Source organism: Schistocerca cancellata, unplaced genomic scaffold (assembly GCF_023864275.1).
Source record: "Schistocerca cancellata isolate TAMUIC-IGC-003103 unplaced genomic scaffold, iqSchCanc2.1 HiC_scaffold_1101, whole genome shotgun sequence".
NCBI classification, from domain to species: domain Eukaryota; kingdom Metazoa; phylum Arthropoda; class Insecta; order Orthoptera; family Acrididae; genus Schistocerca; species Schistocerca cancellata.
The window spans coordinates 1784362-1811477 of record NW_026047100.1 but is presented as its reverse complement, the minus strand read 5'-3'; the positions used below and the strand labels follow the sequence as shown (position 1 = coordinate 1811477).

The following is a 27116-nucleotide window of genomic DNA, read 5'->3' as shown; positions in this document are numbered from 1 at the left end:
ATTATGATGAACAATCTGGACTGTCTTTATGGACTGTGAGAAAATTTTAGCTTTTGACCAACATTGTATCAATAAGTGTGTGCATTGGATATCTTTGTTAGTGTAATTATGAAAAATTTTATCAAATCATTATTGGCCACCGGCCAAAAACATTTTGTAAAATTTTTTGTGGGGAGCATGGGGGCTATGTAAGTAGGCTGTTTAGGCTTTCTTTATGTAAGTTTGCTGTTTATGTTTTTTATTGGCAATGTTACATAGCACTCTGTATGAAAATCACTGGCTGTGCTGTGTGCAGTATGTGGCTAGTTTGCATTGTTGTCTGCCATTATTGTCATGAACTGCTATAGCTGGATGCGAACAGCGCGTAGCGCTGGGCAGTTGGAGGTGAGCCGCCAGCAGTGGTGGACGTGGGGAGAGAGATGGCGGAGTTTTGATAATCTGTAAGACTGAATGTCAATTATGAATATTAAGGTAAATACATTGTTTGTTCTCTATTAATATCTTTCATTTGCTAACTATCCCTATCAGTAGTTAGTACCTTCAGTGGTTTGAATCTTTTATTTAGCTGGCAGTAGTGGCGCTCGCTGTTTTGCAGTAGCTTGAGTAGCGAAGATTTTTGTGAGGTAAGTGATTTGTAAAAGGTATAGGTTAAAGTTAGTCAGGGCCATTGTTTTGTAGGGGTTATTGAAAGTCAGATTGCGTTGCGCTAAATAATATTGTGTGTCAGGTTAAGCACAGGCTTGTATAATTGTTCTAAGTGGACGTTTCACATGTAAAATTGTTCAAAGGGGACGTTTCACTACTTAAACCTAACTAAGCTAAGGACATCACACACATCCATGCCCGAGGCAGGATTCGAACCTGCGACCGGAGCGGTCACGCGGTTCCAGACTGAAGCGCCTAGACCGCACGGCCACACCGGCCGGCGAGGTGTTATAGAAGGGAGTTGGTCAGTTGGAAGATCTGGTTGTTCTTGGAGTTGGAAACTGAGTGCTGAGGGATTAGAGATACTGCATATGGCAGTGTGCAGTATGTCGGCACATTTAAGTTACGATGAGTATCTTCGGCTCGCGGTGGTGGCTCCACCTGCAGACCATCGCGCGAAGACGTGTTTGGAGCGTGGAAAGCGGTGGGCAGTATGTTGTGAGAAAGGGAGCCCCACGGTTCCGCAAGCACATGTGGGTGTGTGGCTGGGTTAGCAGGTGCGGCTACAGCAAACGTGCTCTTGCCTACGGTCGCTGCACCGTGTTTTAGAAGCATTTGTGTTAACTCCGCATTGCCAGCCAGCGTTTTCTGAACTGGAACCAACTACGATACAATGAAGGACTACATCGGCTCAACTGAGCCCCCAGAAGAGTGGTGGTTTCAATATGGAGGCAAGGCGGTACAAGGGACACTAAATTAATGGCTACGTTTTCACAGTGGCTTAAAGTGCTTGATTTAGCTAGACTGTACTCGACTGGTGTCTTCCCAAGTTCATGACTGCATTTGAATTTTCTTGCCGAACTCTACCGTTTGGTTAAAAGCTATTTATTCAGAGCTCACAAGCGGCGCCTCCGCTTTCACACTTGGAGATAGATACTGGAGCTTGTATTTATGAAAATCTTGTCACAATGTGTAGTTGGTATTAACGTCCAAGTCGCCAAGTCTAATAAGCCATAGACTTACATAATTTCATCTCTGATGTTTACTGTGTTCTGTGATTGTAAGAATTTTTTTGTAATTGTTCCTGTCCTAAATACAGTGAGTTGCTTTATATTTATAGGACTGCCGGGATATTTTAGAAAGTAAGTGAAGCTCCTTTCGTTAGGCACTTCATGAGGTATAATCTCAAATTATTTAGTTCTGCGCTTCATAACTATTTAACCTGCCCACTGTGAGTTGTTACATATCCTACTGTATATAGTAATAATTTTGAGAAATTTTTTGTGTATTTTTTACTCTAACGTGAAGAGAAATTTGGAGTGGCGCTGTGTTATTTTAGCTAGTGTAGTGGAAGGGGTGGGAGGAATGTAATATCCACCTATCGAAATTGGTGTTGCTATTTGACGAATGCTAGTATTCTTCTTTCATGAATGCTAGCGTGTGTTATTCTTTAGATGACCAGAGGTTTTGCCTCATGTAATCTCATATACACTCCTGGAAATTGAAATAAGAACACCGTGAATTCATCGTCCCAGGAAGGAGAAACTTTATTGACACATTCCTGGGGTCAGATACATCACATGATCACACTGACAGAACCACAGGCACATAGACACAGGCAACAGAGCATGCACAATGTCGGCACTAGTACAGTGTATATCCACCTTTCGCAGCAATGCAGGCTGCTATTCTCCCATGGAGACGATCGTAGAGATGCTGGATGTAGTCCTGTGGAACGGCTTGCCATGCCATTTCCACCTGGCGCCTCAGTTGGACCAGCGTTCGTGCCTGACGTGCAGACCGCGTGAGACGACGCTTCATCCAGTCCCAAACATGCTCAATGGGGGACAGATCCGGAGATCTTGCTGGCCAGGGTAGTTGACTTACACCTTCTAGAGCACGTTGTGTGGCACGGGATACATGCGGAAGTGCATTGTCCTGTTGGAACAGCAAGTTCCCTTGCCGGTCTAGGAATGGTAGAACGATGGGTTCGATGACGGTTTGGATGTACCGTGCACTATTCAGTGTCCCCTCGACGATCACCAGTGGTGTACGGCCAGTGTAGGAGATCGCTCCCCACACCATGATGCCGGGTGTTGGCCCTGTGTGCCTCGGTCGTATGCAGTCCTGATTGTGGCGCACACCTGCACGGCGCCAAACACGCATACGACCATCATTGGCACCAAGGCAGAAGCGACTCTCATCGCTGAAGACGACACGTCTCCATTCGTCCCTCCATTCACGCCTGTCGCGACACCACTGGAGGCGGGCTGCACGATGTTGGGGCGTGAGCGGAAGACGGCCTAACGGTGTGCGGGACCGTAGCCCAGCTTCATGGAGACGGTTGCGAATGGTCCTCGCCGATACCCCAGGAGCAACAGTGTCCCTAATTTGCTGGGAAGTGGCGGTGCGGTCCCCTACGGCACTGCGTAGGATCCTACGTTCTAGGCGTGCATCCGTGCGTCGCTGCGGTCCGGTCCCAGGTCGACGGGCACGTGCACCTTCCGCCGACCACTGGCGACAACATCGATGTACTGTGGAGACCTCACGCCCCACGTGTTGAGCAATTTGGCGGTACGTCCACCCGGCCTCCCGCATGATTGTAGCATTTGAATGTAGCGCATAACGCGTTTTTTTTTTTGGAACCACTACAGGAGGCACCTATGCAGGGCTTAATAGGGAGCATGAAGCCATTATTTACTTTTATGATCCAGCATTGAACTGTGGTACTGACTTTCACCTATTCTTTATGATGAAGGGAGGAAAAATCAGTCATAGGGTATAGGTTAATTGATATTTATCCAATATCAATGGCATTTCAAAACTAGCGATATGTCTGTTGGAATATACATCATCACAACTGGTCCCTCTAGTCAACATGATTCACTTTCGCCCCGTAATTATTGAAAGGGAGAGGGGAGCGTAGACCTGGCTTCAATGTAATTATATGCAGCCACACAATTATACCTAAACCCACGCTTATTACCACAATTACTAAAGCTCACGCAGAACAGGTTCAGCAAAGACACTACAAGCGAACTCGGTCAGGGCGGATCAATATTTGTTCAAATATTTCAATTTTCGTTAAAACGTACTCCGAAAAATCGGTAGCAAGTGGTGCACTTAACTAAGAATGAATCTTGCTTTGATAAACAACACCACGTTACTGAGCTGAGGCAAAAAACATTTACTATCATATGGCGGGAAAACTTTGCAAGTCTTTATTCCATCAATAGGCATTAAAGTCTGAACTTCTCTGGCTACAAGAGTTTAACTCGTATATTTTATGTAACGCGCAATATTGCCAGCAAATCAAATACTTGTGAGGGGCACAAGAAACATTATCTAATTATGACATTAATACTATTCCACACACGTGGCCAAGTTGCGATTGCCCACAGAAATGCAAAAACAAATACGGACACACGAGATTATTATTTCCCTATCTTACATTTGCCCACTACCGCATGGTCATTCACCCGTCTACTATACATTTTCAGACCGAAACTGCGCTTTACAAATGTGGCGGTCGCTCAAACCAACCACGTGGTGGGAAAGCAAGTACACAAAGAGAACATATGAAAAGGGAAAAATATTCCTTCAAAATATTGCAGTAAAAGAAAATCCACATTAAAAGAGTGAACTTCCGTTAAACACAGAGCATTAATACGACCGTGAGCCTAAGGCCCATGGGGCGTGGCCTGATCAAGACACTGAAATTTGACTAAATTATGAAATTAAACTGCCTTATGGGGGTTTGGTCGTAATGTCACATCTGGTTTCAACATCTGGACATTATTATTAGCAGTTTTGAGACATTCTGATACCTTTGTTAACATTACCAAAATCTAGAGTTGTGTCTCCACGTCTATCCAGCGCCGCTACCCAGGAACAAGTGAGCCTCCGAACACCTCGCCTAATCATTGTTCGTTCAAAACGTGGTGGAGGGGATGGTTCGCCAGTTTAATTATACACGTTGATATTACGACCTGCACAGCGTAGAGCGCCGTCTGTTAGCAGCTTTTCGAACTATTTCGAAACATGTGTATAACTGCTCTAAAAAAATTCTTACGGCTTTCACAATAAACACACCTTTTGATGAAATAAATCTCGGTTGAACAAGTGCATAGGACACAATATTTCGGCAATCGACCACGTTGCCATCATCAGGTGCGCTGATGGCAACGTGGTCGATTGCCGAAATATTGTGTCCTATGCACACTCATACCAGGCTGTTCACTCGAGGTTTATTTCGTCATAAAATACGACTGGAGAAAGTGAAGAATCACAACACACCCTTTATTGCATTCATCTACAAATCTTAGTTTTCGGCATAGTCCTTCGCTGGACAGACTGTAGTTTCCAAGACAATTTGTTGTAGTATTATACTTGCACGAATCTACGCTGTTTCCTTTGGACCGATGAGCATAGATCCTTAAAATCATTTTATTAACCAGTATGTTTTTAAATGTAAAATTTTGGCTGATTCGTGTCTACATAAATCTCATTTGAAAAGATTATTTTGTTTCCAATTATTTATTTTTGATTAATAAATGTTTGAAATCACCATTCTGCACGTCATTCACCGAGACCTCATTCCATACAACGTAGTGGGACGATGGGGTGGATGTGGGGTCCGAGAAGGGTATCTGGCCAGGAGAACGTGAAGCAGAACTAGTTCCGAGATTATATGGGGATGAGGTGCAGGAGATGTGCTGTGGTGACAGCCAGTGTGATTTAATGAGGGTATTAGGTAGTACGGCGAGGTGAATAATTAAGAGAACTGTCTAGAAAATAATAGATTAAATTTTTGGTGTGTCGATGAAACAGATCCTCGTTTCATTTGATGTGGGTTGGGACTTCTCTTACATTTGTAGGAATTGCTTTGGTTGAAAGTATTGCAGTTATTACGTAAGGGTGAGAAGTGGAGGCTGAGATATGAGGTGACTGTATTTGTAATGGGGACAGAAGGATGAATGTTACGACATTCTTAGTTTGGACAATGGTGTGCTTGGGATTGGGAAGGTTCCACGTTGCGTCACAGTGATAAATGTTTGCACCGTGGATAACAGGACAAAACTTGACGGAGGTTTTGAACGTACACGTAGGAACGTGTTGGAAGAGCATAGTTGCTGATACAGAAAAAATTTTCGCGTTAGGGACTCGCAATTAACTTGCAGCTCAGTCACCTCACCTGTGATGGTAAGCCATAGTCCGTTGACCACAGCAGTATGATTTGCCAGGCGACGCGGACGCTGAAGCTATTTTGGCCATGGGGGCACCAAAGAGGAGGAACATATTTTTCGGAGGACAGTCTTCCGCAATAGCTGTTATATATTGTCACGTAGAAGAAGGTGTAATTAGGTGAATGACGAACACTTACTTCACTTAACGAAGGTTTATTCAGCACTTACACATACAAGAGCGCGGAGCGAATTGCCTCCGGCCAGTATATATGCAACAACATAACATTCCAGTACAATGGTTCTTGACATTTGTGGATACTTCTAGAATGTACTCGAACCGAATATAGAAATTAATATTGTACCGTTCAGGTGAGTTTTGAATTCACGAACATCCATGCAACAGTTTAGCATCATAACCGCCGTACTACAGCGATACTCAGCTTCTCCTGTGACAATACAAGTTCCCTTTGGTTTCTATGTCTTAAGCGCACTGCAGTTGAAGAGTGTGTAACCAGACGAATACCGCTTTTATTTATGATAAATCAGCTGTGGTGGTTCTGTGGACGAACGTACTAAGTCGTTTCTACATTTTGGTGCTTAGGAATTGGAAAGAGGTTTTGTTTCGAAGTGTGGTGTACGATTTATTTACTCATCTTAATTAAGTCTTTTTCTACATCTACAAACCCACTCCGGAAGCCACCGTACAGTGCGTGGCGGAGGATAGCCATTACCACAACTAGTTCTTCCCTTTGCTGTTCCACTCGGAGATAGAGAGAGGGAAAACGGTCTGTTTATTGGCCTCCATATGAGCCTATATTCCTCGTATCTTATCTTCGTGGTGCCTTCGCGAAATGTATGTTGGTGCTGGTAGAATCTTTCAGCATTCAGCATCAAATGCCGATTCTCTCAAGTTTTTCAGTGGTGTTATTCGAAATGAATGTCTTCTTTCATGCAGGGATTAACACTTGAACCTCTGAAGGATATCCTTAATACCTGAACGCTGCTCGAACCTACCGGTAGCAAGTCTAGCAGCTCGCTCTGAATTTCTTCTATGTCTCCACTCAATTCGACCTGATGCGAATCCCAAGCACTAGAGCAGTACTCAAGAATGGGTCGCATTAAGGTCCTACGCGAGGTCTCCTTTACAGATGAACCACACTTCAGTAAAATTCTCCCAATAAACCTATGTCGCCCATTCCGCTTCCCTACCACAATCTTCCCATGCTCGTTGCATTTCATAGCGTTACGCCCAGATATTTGAATGATGTTATTGTGTCAAGTAGGGTATTACTAATTCTGTATCCGAAGATTACAGATTTTTTATCCTACTCACCCGCATTAATTTACATTTCTCTACATTAAGAGCCAAACGCTATTCATCACGCCAAATAGAAAATTTCCCTAAGTGATCTTGTGAACAGTCACTTACCTTCGACACCTTCCTGTACACCACAGAATTATCAGCGAACAATCGCAGATTGATGCCCACTCTGTCTGCCAGATCATTTATAAAAAATGGCTCTTAGCACTGTGGAATTTAACGTCTGAGGTGATCAGTCCCCTCGACTCAGAAGTACTTAAACCTAACTAACCTAAGGACATCAAACATACCCATGCCCGAGGCAGGAATCGAACCTGTGACCGTAGCCGCAGCGCGGTTGCGGACTGAAGCGCCTAGAACCGCTCGGCCACAGCGCAGATCATTTATACGTATAGGAAATAACAACTGTCCTATCTTACTTACGTGTTTTACAATCTGGAGTATTTTTCCCGTTGCTAGAAGAGGTCGAAATCGGAAAAAACATGGTTGTACTTTCACTCTTTGTGACTTTTCAGCTTTTAGTGGTGTGCTTTTTCATTCGCGGCATTTACATTCCTTGAACTTCACTTCTGGAAAAGCTTCACAAAAATTTGTTTCAAATTCTTCATCGTTTATTTATGTTCATTTGCTGTTCGTGTTCTGTGAGAACTGCCAACATTGCGAATATCCATATTTGCGCGCGCGCGCGTGTGTGTGTCTGTGTGTGTGTGTGTGTGTGTGTGTGTGTGTGTGTGTGTGCGGCTGAGCGTCAGAATTGGAGAAGAGGCATTAGTGCATAAGCGGAGATGGCTGTTGGCATAGTGGAATGTGACAGGGTAAGGGGGGGGGGGGACGGAAGGCAGTGACTAGTGGGAGAAGAGGGGGGAAACTGGGGTAGCAGAATAGGCGATTCCGGGAATGGTACGGGGGGGGGGGATCGGAAAGAGGGATGTGACGCGAGAGGCAGGATCATGTGTTTACTATTAATTACGAGTTCCACTGGCAAAAAGTGTATGATTTGCTGCATAGGGCGAGCATGCAATCGGATTTCTGTGACTGTTGCCTTTGTGGACGACGAAGGATAAACGTGTAGACTTCAGTACAAGGAAAATACAATAATCACCATAACTAAATTGTTCACCATATTCATAAGGAAAATTTTATTGTTTAAGCGTGAAATGTAGATTCGTATCGTGTATGCCACGTTTACAGGAGCATCAGTGACGATGCTTTGCAAAGGAAATAAAAATGCGTGTTGTATGTTGTGTCTTCAGTCTTCTGAGTGGTTCGGTGTGGCACGTCAGGGCTTATGTGCCAGCCTCTTCATCTCAAGCCGGCCGCTTTGGCCGAGAGCTTCTAGGCGCTTCAGTCCGGAACCGTGCTGTTGCTGCGGTCGCAGGTCCGAATCCTGCCTCGGGCATGGATGTGTGTGATGTCCTTAGGTTAGTAAGGTTTAAGTAGTTCTAAGTCTAGGGGACTGATGACCGCAGAAGTTAAGTCCCATAGTGCTCAGAGCTATTTGAACCATTTCTCTATCTCATCAGTGCATTTCATTTTCAAGTTCCTTCTGTAATTTTTCCACCTAGCTTTGTAATTATGCAGTTATGTAGTTCTCAATTCGTTCGAGCAATCAATCATTCATAATAGGAAACACAGTCATAACTCAGTCACTCAAAATGATTCAGAAATTTTACTTGTTAGAATGAAATCAGGCGATGATTCTTCTTCTCTGCAGGCTCGTGCTTTGCGGCAGTCTGCTAATCTGTACAAATAAAATGACTCGTATTGTTGGGACCGTTATATAATCAGTCGGGAAACCTCAGATCAAACGGATATTTGGCTTTGATGAAGTTTAACCTTCCGAAGAAGTAATGGAGCTCTTGGATTATTAAATGCATGTTCGTATCCAGTCTTTCGGAAGTACCCTTCTGATTAACAACTACGCAATATATCGATGAATATCATTAATTCTGAAATGTCAAATAATGTAGATTGTTACACACCTTTTGTATGAAGGACCAATATATGTATATTTCCCTTTTAATCGTACAATTTCGTATCAGTTATCTTTTGTCATAAATCTCATTATTCAGATTACAATTCTTCAAACAATGCTCAGGTTAATCGACACGAAGACAATCTCGGAAGCTTTTTTTTAACAACCGCCAGAGAGAGTACTACAAAGAATAATTATACACTCATGGCATAGCTATTGTATGAAACTACACTCCTGGAAATTGAAATAAGAACACCGAGAATTCATTGTCCCAGGAAGGGGAAACTTTATTGACACATTCCTGGGGTCAGATACATCACATGATCACACTGACAGAACCACAGGCACATAGACACAGGCAACAGAGCATGCACAATGTCGGCACTAGTACAGTGTATATCCACCTTTCACAGCAATGCAGGCTGCTATTCTCCCATGGAGACGATCGTAGAGATGCTGGATGTAGTCCTGTGGAACGGCTTGCCATGCCATTTCCACCTGGCGCCTCAGTTGGACCAGCGTTCGTGCTGGACGTGCAGACCGCGTGAGACGACGCTTCATCCAGTCCCAAACATGCTCAATGTGGGACAGATCCGGAGATCTTGCTGCCCAGGGTAGTTGACTTACACCTTCTAGAGCACGTTGGGTGGCACGGGATACATGCGGACGTGCATTGTCCTGTTGGAACAGCAAGTTCCCTTGCCGGTCTAGGAATGGTAGAACGATGGGTTCGATGACGGTTTGGATGTACCGTGCACTATTCAGTGTCCCCTCGACGATCACCAGTGGTGTACGGCCAGTGTAGGAGATCGCTCCCCACACCATGATGCCGGGTGTTGGCCCTGTGTGCCTCGGTCGTATGCAGTCCTGATTGTGGCGCTCACCTGCACGGCGCCAAACACGCATACGACCATCATTGGCACCAAGGCAGAAGCGACTCTCATCGCTGAAGACGACACGTCTCCATTCGTCCCTCCATTCACGCCTGTCGCGACACCACTGGAGGCGGGCCGCACGATGTTGGGGCGTGAGCGGAAGACGGCCTAACGGTGTGCGGGACCGTAGCCCAGCTTCATGGAGACGGTTGCGAATGGTCCTCGCCGATACCCCAGGAGCAACAGTGTCCCTAATTTGCTGGGAAGTGGCGGTGCGGTCCCCTACGGCACTGCGTAGGATCCTACGGTCTTGGCGTGCATCCGTGCGTCGCTGCGGTCCGGTCCCAGGTCGACGGGCACGTGCACCTTCCGCCGACCACTGGCGACAACATCGATGTACTGTGGAGACCTCACGCCCCACGTGTTGAGCAATTCGGCGGTACGTCCACCCGGCCTCCCGCATGCCCACTATACGCCCTCGCTCAAAGTCCGTCAACTGCACATACGGTTCACGTCCACGCTGTCGCGGCATGCTACCAGTGTTAAAGACTGCGCTGGAGCTCCGTATGCCACGCAAACTGGCTGACACTGACGGCGGCGGTGCACAAATGCTGCGCAGCTAGCGCCATTCGACGGCCAACACCGCGGTTCCTGGTGTGTCCGCTGTGCCGTGCGTGTGATCATTGCTTGTACAGCCCTCTCGCAGTGTCCGGAGCAAGTATGGTGGGTCTGACACACCGGTGTCAATGTGTTCTTTTTTCCATTTCCAGGAGTATATATATATATATATATATATATATATATATATATATATATATATATATATATTTCCCTTTTAATCGTACAATTTCGTATCAGTTATCTTTTGCATAAATCTCGTAATTCAGATTACAATTCTTCAAACAATGCTCAGGGTAATCGGCTTGAAGACAATCTCGGAAGCTTTTTTTTAACAACCGCCAGAGAGAGTACTACAAAGAATAATTATACACTCATGGCATAGCTATTGTATGAAACTACTTTGCGCATGGAGTCTGCGAGTATGAAGATAGAAAATTAGTAAACGTCATTCAAGGATAGAATTGTATCAGAATAATTCATCGAATACAAAGAGATATTATACTTCCATAGCACCACATCTCAAATGATTCGATTTCACTTCCGGTTTTCTGACAGTCCTTGATTCACTTGCGTACAACGCTGAGCACCAAAAGCGCAACGATACAGATTTATTCCTGAAACTAAGGCCGTGTTCGATATTACTAGACTCCGTTTGGCTAGGAATGTCCTCTGAGCCAGTGCTAGTGTCCTTCCTGTGTCCTTGCTTGTTCGAAGGTACCAGAATACCTGTAAATCACGCACTTCTTGGTCACCAACTCTGATGTTGGGTTTATGGCTAATCTCATTTCTGAAACTCACCACCACCTTCGTCTTTGTTCGATTTACCCTCAATTCGTATTTTGTGCTCACTAGACTATTAATTCTATTCAAAAAATCCTCTATCTCTTTTCATTTTCAGTGAGAATAGCAATGGTAGAAAATCCGCTTTTGGTGTAACTGTGTCTTAAGCGGAAATACGCTTAAGACTGAAAAATGAAACGACATTTAATAGGGAGTAAGGTTATCGGGGTAAAATTACGACCGTGAGGAGGTTGCATGCTGAGCCCTTCATATTTACGAAAGTGAAGTGTGGTATCAGTTGACTAACGGTGCTAGGATGATGCCTTGAGCCTTAAGGTTAAGTAACATTTGTGCGGGCAGGGATGAGAGAAAGGAATGGGCGAGACGAAACGCTTTGGGAAAACTACCTGGGTGAGAATAAAGAAAAGATGGACTGTTTTGGCAGTGGCAGGTAGCAAAAGGAAAGACAGTGCGGGAGGTGCCAGACGAGAGCACGGCGATAAAAAATAGATAAAATAAGCGACGACAGGAAAGTGCACCAGGCGATGACGGGCGAATAATGTACCAGCTGTCAGTGAGAAAACTTTATTTTTTTTCGCGAACAGGAATCTACTTTCCGCTGTCCAGCTAGTGGGTGAATCGATGAAAGGCTCCAAGCCTCCCACACCACTTTGTTGTTATCATGTCATTTGTTTTCTTTAATATTACTGATTGAATACCTATTCGTGAAAAACGGTGATATGTGGATAGTAATAAAGACTTTTTTTTAAAAAACAAGTGATTCGATGACACTGACGAGTCTCAATATGTTTTTCTGCCATGTGTGTTTAAAGTCTGTTAAGGTTAATCTGAAATGCCATCCTACAGTAAGAGAATGTAGTTAAATCATGAGTTTTGTGGAACTGACGGTGAAGTTCCCTGTATTGGACGACAAGATAATGTAACTTTCTTTTCGACATGTTTCTCCGCAGTTGATATTAGATTTACTTCTAGTTACAACAGAAGTTTTGACTGAGTATGTTGCAACAGTTCGCGGTGGAAAAAACTTCTCAAATTTGTGCAACCAAAGTTCTAGTCCCTGAACGCCGTCCTGCTTTTCTTTTATAGGTAAGCGTTATTTTTTTATCAATGCCTTCTTTCATAGTGCGCATTTCGTATCTCTCACTGTTAGGTGTGCTCAGAACTGCCTCTTGCAAGACCATGAGTAACACAACTAACAAAATTACAGTCGTAACAATTTCGTTTCATTTGCGAGACAAATTTATTAATGGCATTTGTGGGACCTTACTACCCACGCAGCACGTAGCTGGTTTAAGAAGATTATTGAATCAAAATGTTTGAAGCAGTTTTAATATTTCGGCAGTACTCGTAATTACTGACACATTCAGTAGCAGGATACATATTGTGAGACCGTATCTGAGAAGATGGACATGCGTGCATATGAAGTATTGTCTTCGTTGAGCGACTGAATTCGTGATTTCCCGTCATAAAGGTTGCAGTTCTTAGTAATGAATGGGAATTGATCGAGTGAAACAGAACTGAAACCTTTGGCTCTTCAAGGAAGTGTTACCGGCCCTCTGCAGTTTCTAGTCCAAGTACACCGGACAAATAATCATGCCTAGTCAAGTCATTACAAGTACCATTAAATACAGTGTAATCCCGCCCCTAGGCTTGATGACCGCCTGGATTTGTATAGGAAGTGAGTCCACAATGTTCTTAAAGTACGTCGCATCCAAGTCATGCGCAGAGGATTTGATCGCAGAATTGCTCAAAATTGTGGGTATGCTGATATCGACATTTTATCTATTGTTACCTATTTACATGTCCGACAGATTTTATGTGTGGTTTGTCAGGTGACTTTGCAGGACAGTCGAGATGTAATAGGTTGAGAGAGTCTTCAGAACACCAGTCACATATCAAATGTTGACTGAAAGGTAACACCTATTCATTCAGAAAGTTTAAATAAACACGCTGGTTCATGTTAGTGGTCACCTGAGTGAGCGGGCCCAATTCACGACAAAGAAAAATCCCCAAAACAATACAGACCATCCTCGACTGAGCTGACCTGACACGCATTCAGGATGAAATGATTCATTTTGGCCTTCGGTGCACTCGACGACGTGCGTCATTTGAAAATAGCCAAGAACGTGAGTCGTCGAACCACGTTCCAAAAGTGACCTACCGTTCACGTTCGATGATTTTAGCATATTGCATCTTTTGTGCCTTTGTGAACAATGGCCGCTTGCGAGCTGACTGACAGCAAATGTTCGTTGCTTACAGTTCCCATCGTATTGTTTCCACGTTGACTGGGACAGAACTTCGTCCACTGCCTGCAGCAATTCCTGTCTATCTATCAGTCTATTTTAATCAACAAGCGCGAAACGCGTCTCCAATCCCTCTCAGTCAGGATCTTTTTCGGACCACAATTCTGACGTCTTATTTCGTGGCCACGTGTGTTACACCACTGTTTGTAGATGTTGTTTTATGTCCGCACTATAACACAACAAATATTCAATGATAACCAAATTTATTTGACCTTCTGTCACTCAAAATAAAACTTAAGTTCAACGACACAACACTTCGCTGGCTGTAGCGCCAAGGAGAAATCAGAGCCACTAGTAGAGAATACAAGTCCAAACCACTGCCAAACAGTCAATACCGACGCGTCGCAAGTTTCCGGCCAGGGAGGCCACAGTACGGTTCGGTCGTCGTGAATCCAGCAGCCGGGTAGTAACACAGTCATCGGCGAAGATTGAACTGGTTAAACGGGCTCAGGGAGCTCGCTTAAGTCCGCAGGACCGGCCAATCAGAGTGTTGGTAGATGGTGCCCTTATACGGTTGCTCACTCAGGTGGCGAGGGCAGCGCCGCCAGGGTAATCCGTATCGATAGTGGTGTGTACGCTGCCGCTAACCCCGCGACGACGCGTTCACTGGCGCCAGTTGTTGGCATCGAGTTCGGCGCCAGCGGTACTCTCTGTGTGCCGCGCCTGTTGAGGCACGCCGCGCCGAGTGGACGGCTGCTGTGCGGCGGCCGATACGACAATCTCTTCTGTAGTGATCAATCCAAGGATTGGTTTGCAACAGCTACAATGGCAGCTTGTCTCCATTCTGTGCGTCTTTCAGCTTCTCTCTCCATTTCTTTATAGGTGTTACATCTCACATCTTTCACAATTTGATCCATGTACCTCAGCCGTGGTCTTCCTCTTGGTCTTTTTCCCTCGACATATCCCTCTATGATTGTGTTCAGGAGTCCTTTATGTCTTAATAGATGGCCTGTAAATTGCACTCTTCTTTTAACAATGCAACTCCAGAAGCTTCTCTTCTCACCTGCTCTTTCCAGAACCACTTCGTTTGTGACCTTGTCGATCCATTTTATTTTGAGCATGCGTCTATAGCACCAGATTTCAAAAGAATTTAGCTTCTGGTCTTCCTCTGTCCCGAGAGTCCATGTTTCACACCCATAGCATGCCACACTCCACACATATGATTTCAAAAATCTTTTCCTGATTTCAAGGCGGATGCTCTTAGATGTTAATGTTTTTCTTCTTGTTAAAGCAGCCTTACTTGAGCTATTCTACTTCTCACTTCTGCCTTGCTCCTTCCATCCCTGGTAATATTACTGCCCAGATAAGAAAATTTATCAACTTGTTCAAGCAGTTCATTGCCTACATGAACTTGGACTTTCACTTATCTTCTTTGTCGCATGCCATTACTTTGTTTTTGCTTTATTAATTCTCATATTATATTCTTCACCCATAACTTTATCCATTCTATTCAGTAGGACTACAAGATCTTCTTCACTTTCAGCCAGGACAGCATTATCATCGGCATATCTTATCTATTCGTTGGCCATGAATTACTACACCTGTCTGTGAATTTTCCCCTTACTTTTTTCAGCGCCTCTTCAATGTATACGTTAAAGATAACAGGGGATAGTGCGCAACCTTGTCGGACACCTTTCCGTATCTGCACCTATTCTTGTTTTGTCCGTCCACGGATAACTGCTGTCTCGTTTTTGTACAGGTTCCATATCATTTTTCTATCTTTATGGTCTATTCCTACTTTTTTGAGTACCTCAAACATCTTATCCCATTTAACATTATCAAAGGCTTTCTCTACATCTACGTAAGCTATGTATGTTTTCAGGTTCTTATCTAGTCGTTTCTCTATTATTAGTTTTAGAGCAAATATTTCTTCTCTGGTTCCTCTATCTTTCCGGAATCCAAACTGCTTTTCGGAGAGTGTAGCTTCGACTTTTTGTTCTGTGCGTTTTAGGATAATTGAGGTTAATATTTTAGAGGCGTGAGTAACTAGGCTGAGCGTCCAATAAGTTTCACATCTTGTAGCATTTGCCTTCTTTGGAATGGGGATCATAATATTTTTCTCAAAGTCTGTAGGAATTTTACCCTGCTCGTACATGTTGAAAACAAGATTATACAACTCATGATTCAGTTTTGCTCCTCCATATTTCAGAAGTTCGGCTGGGATATTGTCTATACCAGGGGATTTGTTGTTTTTCAATTTTTTCAGAGCTAGTTCAAACTCTTCCTTTAATATAGGTTCACCTATGTTGTGTGCATCTACTTCTGTTTCTTCTTCCATGATGTTTACAGACAGGTCTGGTCCGCTGTACAGTTTTCCTATACATTGTTTCCATCTTCTTGTTACTTCATCATCGTCATCCAACATATTGCCATTTTCATCCATCACAGCCCTACACTTGTTTCTTCTGTCTCCAAAGCAATGTCTCACATTTATAGGCCTTGTCGATATTTCCCTTGCTCATGTTGTCCTCAACTGAAATACAGAAATCAGCAAGGTATTTTTCTCTTGCATGTTTTGCCTCTCTGTTGATTCTGTTTTTCAGACTCAATAGACACGCTGAAATGTCCACCGCGAAACAAATCCAGCAATTTCCCACACTATGAGCACGGCCAAATTCGACTGCCCCATTTGTGCCACTCTGAACGTCCTTATATTTACCCATTTTTACAAACAATTCCCGCTTGAAACACAATATGTTATTGATCGCTACTTTATTACGGCCACGTAGAAGCAGTACGATGCTGCGCCATCCGTGAAGTATTTACCGATTCGTCTGTGCGTGCACACTGCGTTCACTACTTTTTTTCCCGTCGGGCTTATATACAGTGGATAACGATTTAGGAGACAATCTCAGCAGACGTTTTGGATTGTTTGCAAATGCCGCTGTTAAAAGCATAAAAAGAACAAATCGAATTGCAAAATTATTCACACATGATAACTCTTTGGTATTAAAAGATGTTCGCAGTTCGTATCAACAGAGAACCTATACGTTAGAAAAGTTGTATTTACGAAGTAAAGGCATAGGATTATTACTACAACGTAATGTATTTTGGCCGAAACTTTGTAATACTACCTGTTCGTAGATTAAAACTACGTGCATTAAAAGCTTCGAAGATTCTATTCTCACAGATCCAGCAGCTGTAGACGTCTATCTCATACATCGTATACCAATAATACTAACCGATATACCCATTCAATTTAAGTGAATCATGGTTTCGTTTGCAGTAAAAATGAACAAGGATCTTAGTCGGACAATCATATAGGCTGGAACTGATTAATGATAATAGTATTTTTACTGAGTGAATTGTATGTAATCTTTCACTACCTCTTTTCATTCAGTATTCCAAAACGTGAAGTTATATTCTATTACGACAAAGGCTACATCTCTTTTTAAACAACATTTGTATCCTCAATAATATATTGAAAAATATATTAGCATAGATGTTTTGCGAAGAAGTGCTGCTTTTTGTTCCCTGCAATCAGTTTTGACTACGACAGCGAAGCATTAATCCATTAGCTAAGTTTTTGGCGTGGACTGTTGTATTTTGTTCTTTCACGAACTGGTAGTTCAGATAACCAGTTCATACTCGTACCGAACAGTACCGGTATCTAACAAACAGAAAATGCTGTATATTCAGGAGCTTTATACTTGGATTGTGTAGGAACATTTGAAATAAAGTAATAAAAACAAGAACAAAGGTTTATTTTCTTTCGTATTCTCTACGATTTATCATAATTCCGAATTCCATACCCTCCAAGTGGGCTAAGTCACAACAAGGAGCCAAAGTCTGCATCCTGACACAATTCACAAAGGCACCCTACATTACAAAGTTGCCTATATCGAATTCCCACAAACATTTCACAATTGTGAAGCATAGCCAGGTTCGCTAGTGAGTATATATAAAGCCAAAGCCGAAATATTTAGTGACCAATTAGCAGCTACTCATATTTTTTACAGTGACGAATTGGTTACTAATTAAACTTTTGCCAAGCATATAAGAAAAACGATATCGTGCCCTGGGTACATCAACTTTTATGAGCAGAGGGCGATATGTTACAACTTTGCAAGAGCTAATACAACACGGCATGGAGATCTGTTCGGCATAATTCAAGAGCATCGGTTTGGAACCCGCATGGTCATTAACGTAAGATATTTTCAGATGTATCTCGCGTTTTCGTTGGCCGCTCATCCCCACCCTGTCATGCCGCCTGCAGGCCGAAGGACTGAGAGACAGATTAGCCATGCTCGGTGAAACGTGGACCACGCAGCCATATTAGCAGGAGCGGGCGGGACGGTGTCACAGCACAAGAGCAGGGAAGACGTTACGAGCTACATTAGTACATTACTGGTCATTAAAATTGCTACACCACGAAGGTGACGTGTTACAGATGCGAAATTTAACCGACAGGAAGAAGATGTTGTGATATGCAAATGGTTAGCTTTTCAAAGCATTCACACAAGGTTGGCGCCGGTGGCGACACCTACAACGTGCTGACATGAGGAAAGTTTCCAACCTTTTTCTCATACACAAACAGCAGTTGACTGACGTTGCCTGGTGAAATGTTTTTGTGATGCCTCGTGAAAGGAGCAGAAATGCGTACCATCACGTTTCCGACTTTGATAAAGGTCGGATCGTAGCCTATCGCGATTGCGGTTTATCATATCGTGACATTGCTGCTCGTGTTGGTCGAGATCCAATGACTTTTAGCAGAATATGGAATCGGTGGGTTCAGGAGGGTAATACGGAACGCCGTGCTGAATCCGAAAAAAATGTCTCGGAGTACTATGGGACTTAACATCTATGGTCATCAGTCCCCTAGAACTTAGAACTACTTAAACCTAACTAACCTAAGGACAGCACACAACACCCAGTCATCACGAGGCAGAGAAATGTTGTATCCCAACGGCCTGGTATCACTAGCAGTCAAGATGACAGGCATCTTATCCGCATGGCTGTAACGGATCGCGCAGACACGTATCGATCCCTGAGTCAACAGATGGGGACGTTTGCAAGACAACAACCGTTTGCACGAACAGTTCGACGACGTTCGCAGCAGCATGGACTATCAGCTCGGAGACCGTGGCTGCGGTTACCCTTGACGCTGCATCACAGACAGGAGCGACTGCGGAGGTGTACTCAACGACGAACCAGGGTGCACGAAAGGCAAAACGTCATTTTTTCGGATGAATCCAGTTTCTGTTTACAACATCATGATGGTCGCATCAGTTTTTGGCGACATCGCGGTGAACGCACATTGGAAGCGTGTATTCGTCATCACCATACTGGCGTATCAACCGGCGTGATGGTATGGGGTGCCATTGGTTACACGTCTCTGTTCGCATTGACGGCACTTTGAACAGTGGACGTTACACTTAAGATGTGTTACGATCCGTGGCTCTACCCTTTATTCGATTCCTGCGAAATCCCACATTTCAGCAGGATAACGCGCGACCGCATGTTGTAGGTCCTGTACAGGCCATTCTGGACAGAGAAAATGTTCGACTGCTGCCCTGGCCAGCACATTCTCCAGATATCTCACCAATTAAAGCGTCTGGTCAATGGTGGACGAGCACCTGGCTCGTCACAATGCGCCAGTCACTACTCTTGATGAACTGTAGTATCGTGTTGAAGCTGCATGGGCAGCTGTACCTGTACACGCCATCTGAGCTCTGTGTGACTCAATGCCCAGGAGTATCAAGGCCGTTATTACGGCCAGAGGTAGTTCTGGGTACTGATTTCTCAGAATCTATGCACCCAAATTTCGTGAATTTTTTTTTTTTTTGTGGTTTTAGGGTGCACAACTTCAATGGTCATTAGCGCCCTGACTACTCTAAAAATGCACCGCGAGGCACAAGTTGACAACAACTAAAAGGGAAAACACAATAAAAGACAGACTGACAGGCATAGGATTAAAAAACAACATCAAATGTCCTTAGCGAGGTTTGTCAAATTGATAAAACAAAGAACACGAGCAGCTGCTCGTGGGTCATCCGCTAAAATGGCATCGAAAGTATTAGGCAGGTTAAGATCGAGGCGCAGTGTGTTAAGATCTGGACAGGACATTAAAATGTGTCTAACCGTCAGCAAGTGCCCACATGGGCAGAACGGCGCCGGCGCAGCCGTCAGCAGATGGCGATGGCTGAACCGGCAGTGTCCAATTCTTAACCGGGCTAAAACGACCTCCTCCCGCCGAGAAGGGCGTGAGGAGGACGTCCAAACCACGGGAAGAGGTTTTAAGGCCCGAAGCTTGTTGTCGGTAAGTGCAGCCCAATCGGCATGCCACAGCGACACAATGCGCCGACAAATGACCCTGCTAAAATCGGACGAAGGGACACAACAAGAAGCTGTCTGAGGCTGGAGGACCGCAGCCTTGGCCGCGGCATCTGCAGCTTCGTTCCCAGGGATACCGACATGGCCAGGAACCCACATAAAGCTAACCGGAGTACCGACGTCCACCAGCTGCTGAAGAGAGCGTTGGATCCGGTGTACGAAAGGGTGAACCGGGTACGGATCACTGAGGCTCTGGATGGCGCTCAGGGAATCTGAGCAGATGACATAAGCAGAATATCGGTGGCGGCAGATGTAAAGAACAGCCTGGTAGAGGGCAAAGAGCTCAGCTGTGAAGACCGAACAATGGCCATGGAGCCGGTATTTGAAACTTCGTGCCCCGACAATAAAGGAACACCCGACCCCGTCATTGGTCTTAGAGCCATCTGTATAAATGAAAGTCATGTTGATGAACTTCGAACGAAGTTCCAAAAAACGGGAGTGGTAGACCGAACCGGGGGTGACCTCTTTTGGGAGCGAGCTCAGGTCAAGGTGAACGCGGACCTGAGCCTGGAGCCAAGGTGGCGTGCGGTTCTCGCCCACTCGAAAGGTTGCAGGGAGTGAAAAATTAAGGTGTTGAAGGAGGCGAAGAAAGCGATCTCCAGGTGGTAGCAGGGCAGAGACATACAACCCGTATTGAAGGTCAAGAGAGTCGTCAAAAAAGGAACGACGGATGGTCGGGCATTGACAGTAGCCGACAGGCATACCGACAAAGCAGTATATCGCGCCGGTAGGTGAGTGGCAATTCGCCAGCGTCAGCATGAAGACTCTCTACGGGACTGGTATAAAATGCTCCGATCGCAAGTCGTAAACCCCGATGTTGTATGGAGTTGAGGCGGCGTAAGATGGATGGCCGTGCAGAGGAGTATACGAAGCTCCCATAATCCAGCTTGGAGCGGACGATCGACCGATATAGACGAAGTAGGACGGTTCGATCCGCTCCCCATGACATACCACTGAGAACACGGAGGACATTTAAAGAACGGGTACAACGGGCGGCCAAATATGACACACGTGGAGACCAGCTAAGTTTCCTGTCAAAGGTAAGGCCTAAAAATTTGGTTGTCTCCACGATTGGGAGAGCAACGGGACCGAGTCGTAAGGACGGTGGGAGAAACTCTTTGTAGCGCCAGAAGTTAATACAGACCGTCTTCTCGGCAGAAAAACGGAAGCCATTGGCGACACTCCAGGAGTAAAGTCGGTCAAGAGAACGCTGAAGACAGCGCTCCAGGACACGTGTACACTGCGCGCTGCAATAGATGGTAAAATCGTCCACGAAAAGGGAGCCTGATACATCAGCTGGGAGGCAATCCATTATTGGATTGATCGCGATGGCGAAGACTGCGACGCTCAAAACTGAGCCCTGTGGCACCCCATTCTCCTGGCGAAAGGTGTCGGACAGGACAGAACCCACACGTACCCTGAACTGTCGATCCATTAAAAAGGAACGAATAAAAAGAGGGAGGCGACCGCGAAGGCCCCATGTATGCATGGTGCGGAGAATGCCCGCCCTCCAACAGGTGTCGTAAGCCTTCTCCAAATCAAAGAACACAGCCGCGGTCGGGCGCTTCCGCAAGAAGTTATTCATAATGAAGGTCGACAAGGTAACCAGATGGTCAACAGCAGAGCGGCGCCTACGAAATCCACATTGTACATTGGTAAGTAGGCGTCGAGACTCGAGCAGCCAAACCAATCGAGAGTTAACCATTCGCTCCATCACTTTACAGACACAGCTGGTAAGCGAGATAGGCCGATAACTGGAAGGCAAGTGCTTGTCCTTCCCCGGCTTAGGAATCGGAACAAAAATAGACTCGCGCCAGCATGCGGGAACATGTCCCTCAATCCAGATGCGATTGTATGTACGAAGAAGAAAACCTTTACCCGCAGGAGAAAGGTTCTTCAGCATCTGAATATGAATAGAATCAGGCCCTGGAGCGGAGGACCGTGATCGGCCAAGTGCGGTTTCGAGTTCCCGCATGGTGAATGGGGCATTATAACTTTCACAATTCGAGGAGCGGAAGTCAGGTGGCCTAGCCTCCTCTGCCTGTTTGCGGGGGAGGAAGGCAGGGTGGTAATGAGCGGAGCTCGAAACCTCGGCGAAAAAGCGGCCGAAGGCATTGGAGACAGCCTCAGGGGCCACCATTCGCGACCTTCAAGCCATAAACTGGGGAGTGGACCTTAGTGCCAGATAGCCGGCGCAGGCTACCCCAGACAACAGAAGAAGGAGTAAAACTGTTGAAGGTGCTTGTGAAAGCAGCCCAGCTGGCTTTCTTGCTTTCTTTAATAATACGACGACACTGAGCACGTAATCGTTTATAATTAATACAATTCGCCACAGTAGGGTGGCGTTTAAAGGTGCGTAAAGCACGTCGACGAGCACGTAAAGCGTCTCTACATGCTGCGGTCCACCAGGGGACCGGTACGCGACGTGGAGAAGAAGTAGGGTGAGGGATGGAATATTCAGCAGCAGCGAGAATGACTTCCGTGAGGTGTGCGACCTGACGATCGCAGCTTGTGAAGGTTTGATCCTGAAAGGTCGCCCTGGAAGAGAAGAGCCCCCAGTCTGCCTTGGAGATGGTCCAACTAGAGGAGCACAGAGAGGGAGTATGCTGCAGGAGATGGATAACACACGGGAAGTGGTCGCTCGAATATGTATCAGGAAGCGCATACCACTCAAACCGTCTAAATGGGAATAGGTATGAGATGTGTCCGAAAGAAAAGTAGGGGCGCCAGCATTGAGGCAGACAAGATTGAGCTGGTTGAAAAGGTCTGCTAACAAGGAGCCCCTCGGGCAGGATGCTGGAGAGCCCCAAAGGGATGGTGGGCATTGAAGTCTCCAGTTAACAAAAATGGTGCAGGTAGCTGAGCAATAAGTTGCATCATGTCTGCCCTGGTAACGGCAGATGACGATGGAGTGTAAACGGTACAAAAGGAAAACGTAAAAGTGGGGAGAGTAATGCGGATGGCAACTGCCTGCAGGCCGGTGTGCAACGTGATGGGATCGTAGTAAATATCATCCCGGACCAGCAACATAACCCCTCCATGAGCTGGGATACCTACCACAGGGGGTAGGTCAAAACGCACAGAGGTGTAGTGTGCCAAGGCAATTTGATCGCATGGGCGTAGCTTCGTTTCCTGGAGGGCTACGACGAGCGGACGATGCAAGCGGAGCAGCAACTTCAAGTCCTCTCGGTTGGAGCGAATGCTGCGAATATTACAGTGAATAAGTGCCATCGTAAGAAAAGGAAGATGAGAGAAGGGGTCACCTCGAAGGCCGCTTAGGGCCTGGCTTCGAGCGAGCACTGCCGCCGCTATCAGTAGGCGGACAGTCATCGTCCATGGGGTCTATAGGGTCATCGGCCATCTCGGAAGGATGGCCGGGAGGGGGAGCTTCCTCCGCCGGTGAACGGCCAGATGTACGGCTACCGGCGGTGCGGCCAGGAGAAACGGATGACGGCCTGGGGCGGCAACCGCTGGGTGGCGCAGGAGAAGAAATGCGCCGTGGCGGAGAAGGAGAACTGTGCTTCCTATGCGCCTTTTTGGAAGGACGTTTGGTGGAAGTACCAGTCGAAGGCTGGGAGGTCGAGGGACGGAGGAAGTCTGCACAGGATGGTTCCTTCTTGAAGGCCCGTGCATCTGACTTCGGGGTCTTCGACTTAGCAGAAGCTGAGGAAGTGGCTGGTGTCTGTGGGGTGATGGGAGGAAGAGGAGACGTCGACCGCGCGATCTTTGCACTGGCCGAACGGACGACCGTGGTGCTGAAGGTCAGATCGCATGTCTGGGTTGCTACCTCCCGGGTAGTCCGAGGAGAGGCGAGGACAGTACTGTATTTCCCCGCTGGGAGCAGCGTGGGCTTCCTACTAGCCAATAGCTTGCGAGCAGCCGAGGTGGACACTTTCTCTTTGACCCGAATTTCCTGGATACAGCGTTCTTCCTTATAGACAGGACAGTCGCGGGAGGATGCGGCATGGTCACCCTGACAGTTCACACAACGAGGAGACGGAGGTGGACAGTCACCCTCATGGGCATCCCTGCCACAAGTGACACATTTAGCCGCATTGGAACAAGACTGTCGAGTGTGATTGAAACGCTGACACTGGTAGCAGCGCGTAGGTGTCGGGACATAGGGGCGAACAGAAATAACCTCGTAGCCCGCCTTGATGCGCGATGGCAGCTTAACACTATCGAAGGTCAAGAAAAGTGTCCGGGTCGGTACAAGGTCATTGTTGACCTTTTTCATGACCCGATGGACAGCCGTCACGCCCTGCTCAGCGAGGAAAGATTGAAGCTCCTCGTCAGTCAATCCGTCGAGGGAGCTAGTATAGACTACACCACGAGACGAATTCAAAGTTCGGTGGGCCTCCACCCGGACAGGGAACGTGTACAGGAGGGTGGCCCGAAGCAGTTTTTGTGCCTGAAAGGCGCTCTCAGTTTCTAGTAATAAGGTGCCGTTACGCAACCTGGTACAAGATTTGACAGATCCGGCTATGGCATCTACGCCCTTCTGAATAACGAAAGGGTTGACAGGAAAAATCCTTTCCGTCCTCAGATCGAGAAACTACGAGGAACTGTGGGGCAGGCGGTAGTACTTTTGTCACTGTTGGCTGGTCACGTTTCCGTTTTTGGGTCGAAGTCGAGAGAGATGGAGTAGAATCCATTGCGGAGGAATCCCCTATGATTGCCAGCGTCTCCGATGGCGCGCTCCTTCCTTGTGGGGACCCTCTCAGAGGGCACTCCCGCCTTAGGTGAATGTTTACACCTCAGGTCACACCTCCCGAGAAACAGACGGAGGGACCAATCGGCATGGTCAGAAGGTATCAGCTCAGGCAATCACCCCTCCCCGGGCCTGGCCTTTACCAGGGGGTACGCGCGTGCCTTACATGTCTACCCAGGGCGGGGACTTACGCGTTACCCCGTCACCGGCTACGCGTGCGAACGCGTGGGTCGGCCTTCAGGCACGCACAGTGAGGAAGGAAGAAGAGGAAAAAGAAGAGAGAGAGGGAGAAAGAGGACAGACTGTCTCAAACGCCAAGGCGGAAACCAGAGAAGGCAAGGAGAAGAAGGCAATGAGAAGGCAAGGAGAAAAAGGCAATGAGAAGGCAAGGAGAAAAAGGCAATGAGAAGGCAAGGAGAAAAAGGCAATGAGAAGGCAATGAGAAAAAGGCAATGAGAAGGCAATGAGAAAAAGGCAATGAGAAGGCAATGAGAAAAAGGCAATGAGAAGGCAATGAGAAAAAGGCAGTGAGAAGGCAAGGAGAAAAAGGCAATGAGAAGGCAAGGAGAAAAAGGCAATGAGAAGGCAAGGAGAAAAAGGCAATGAGAAGGCAAGGAGAAAAAGGCAATGAGAAGGCAAGGAGAAAAAGGCAATGAGAAGGCAAGGAGAAAAAGGCAATGGGAAGGCAAGGAGAAGTCAAGGGAAAGAGTAAGGAAGACAGTGAGGTGGAGAAGAGCAAAGAAAGGAACCAACAAAAGGAAGGAAGAAACGAGAAGTGAAAAACCAAAAAGACCACGATTATAGGTCGTGGAACCGTCCGTCTCCGGACGCAGGCGCGAACTACCCCCGTGAGGGGGATGGACTCCTTTTAGTCGCCTCTTACGACAGGCAGGAAGACCTCGGGCCTATTCTAATCCCCGGACCCGCAGGGGGGTTCGTGAAAATGTTCTAGTATGATATATTTGTCCAGTGAATACCCATTTATCATCTGCATTTCTTCTTGGAGTAGCAACTTATATGTCCAGTAGTGTACAACAAATGTGCGCCACAACCATATTAATTACTATGAATTTGGAGGAAAATTCATTCGGAGCCCGGTAACCCGTGTTGCGTCAGGGCAATGCTAGACAATGTGGAGACTGGGCACCACCAGCTGCAGTTGTGGGTTCGAGACTGGGTCTGGGCTGCTGCCTGTGGGGCATGGTTCCACAGCGCCACCGCCCTGCCGTTGACACCTGCCATCAGCAGACTCCTGCCAGGGTGCAGCTGGTTGTGCCCCGTGCATGGCAGTCGTTCCTCGTCACTGCGTCGCGCGGGGGAATCGAGTCTGGCCTGAGTCGCATAGGTTGGCGTGCTCTGCAGCGACACGCAGTCGCAGCACAAGAATGAGGGTGCTGTTGACGTCAGTGCCTTGACCTAATGACAGGGTGCTGGTGGAACTACATCTTTGCTGGGCGGAAGCCAGCCACCTGCCAGCCATTGCTGGCCTGTCGCACCAGAGTAGGGTGCGTCTGCCTTGCATTTTAAGCAACGGGATGTGTAACTGAAACATAACAAAATATTTCTCTTGAACTCCGGTCAGTCTCTGGGCTCTCCTGGACCATTTCTCCACTGCTCACCCCTCCAGAGCCGCGCATGAAATAACTGTCCTCCCTACTGAGTGGTGTCAGGGGAGCTGAAGTCATCACCAGTGGAAAGCAGAGGGTGTACGTGTGCCCACAGTATAGCGTCCGAACTACAGCCTATGGTATCTTCATTGTAGGGTGAGTGAGACTATTAATTGGGTTTCTGTGGCAACCATGGGATAAAGAGTCATCGTAACTTGTAACGTTGATGCTTTATTTTGTGGTCTAAGCGGTGCTGATAGACAATAAAAGCTGTTTAAAAGCAGTGAGCTGTCTGGGGAAGTTAACCTTTCATTACTGAGCAACTGTTTCCAGGTATCCAGTCTAGCTTACCAAAGTCCCAACCAGACTAACATTAATTATAATCTTTTAATAGTCATATGACAAATAAAAAGAAATATATCAGTTTATATTTGGAAATTTATTTTAACATTGATCATTGAAATTTCAGCATATTAAACGTGAGTCTTAACTAAGCTGGTGCCTTATTTAGGACTGTAAAAATTTGAGTTTGTAATCTTACGGAACACATCAAATATGGAGCCAAGATTGGGAGACTGCATACAACACTGCATTCATAAAACAACACTCAAAGAACGTTGAAACATATGCAAGAGAAAATTAACCACAACCAACCGATTCAACTTTCACCCAAAGAAATTACGTTCGTAGCACAATCCTGTCCGTCATGTAATCACCACACAGTGGTATACTAAATTC

The 27116-nt window shown here is 46.1% G+C and overlaps 1 protein-coding gene across 1 annotated transcript in view; it reads right to left on the bottom strand.

Annotated features, from left to right (window-relative positions):
- LOC126155893 (uncharacterized protein K02A2.6-like) overlaps positions 1–27116 on the bottom strand; it is a 236996-nt gene that overhangs the window by 136301 nt on the left and 73579 nt on the right. The gene's annotated exons all lie outside the window — the stretch shown is intronic.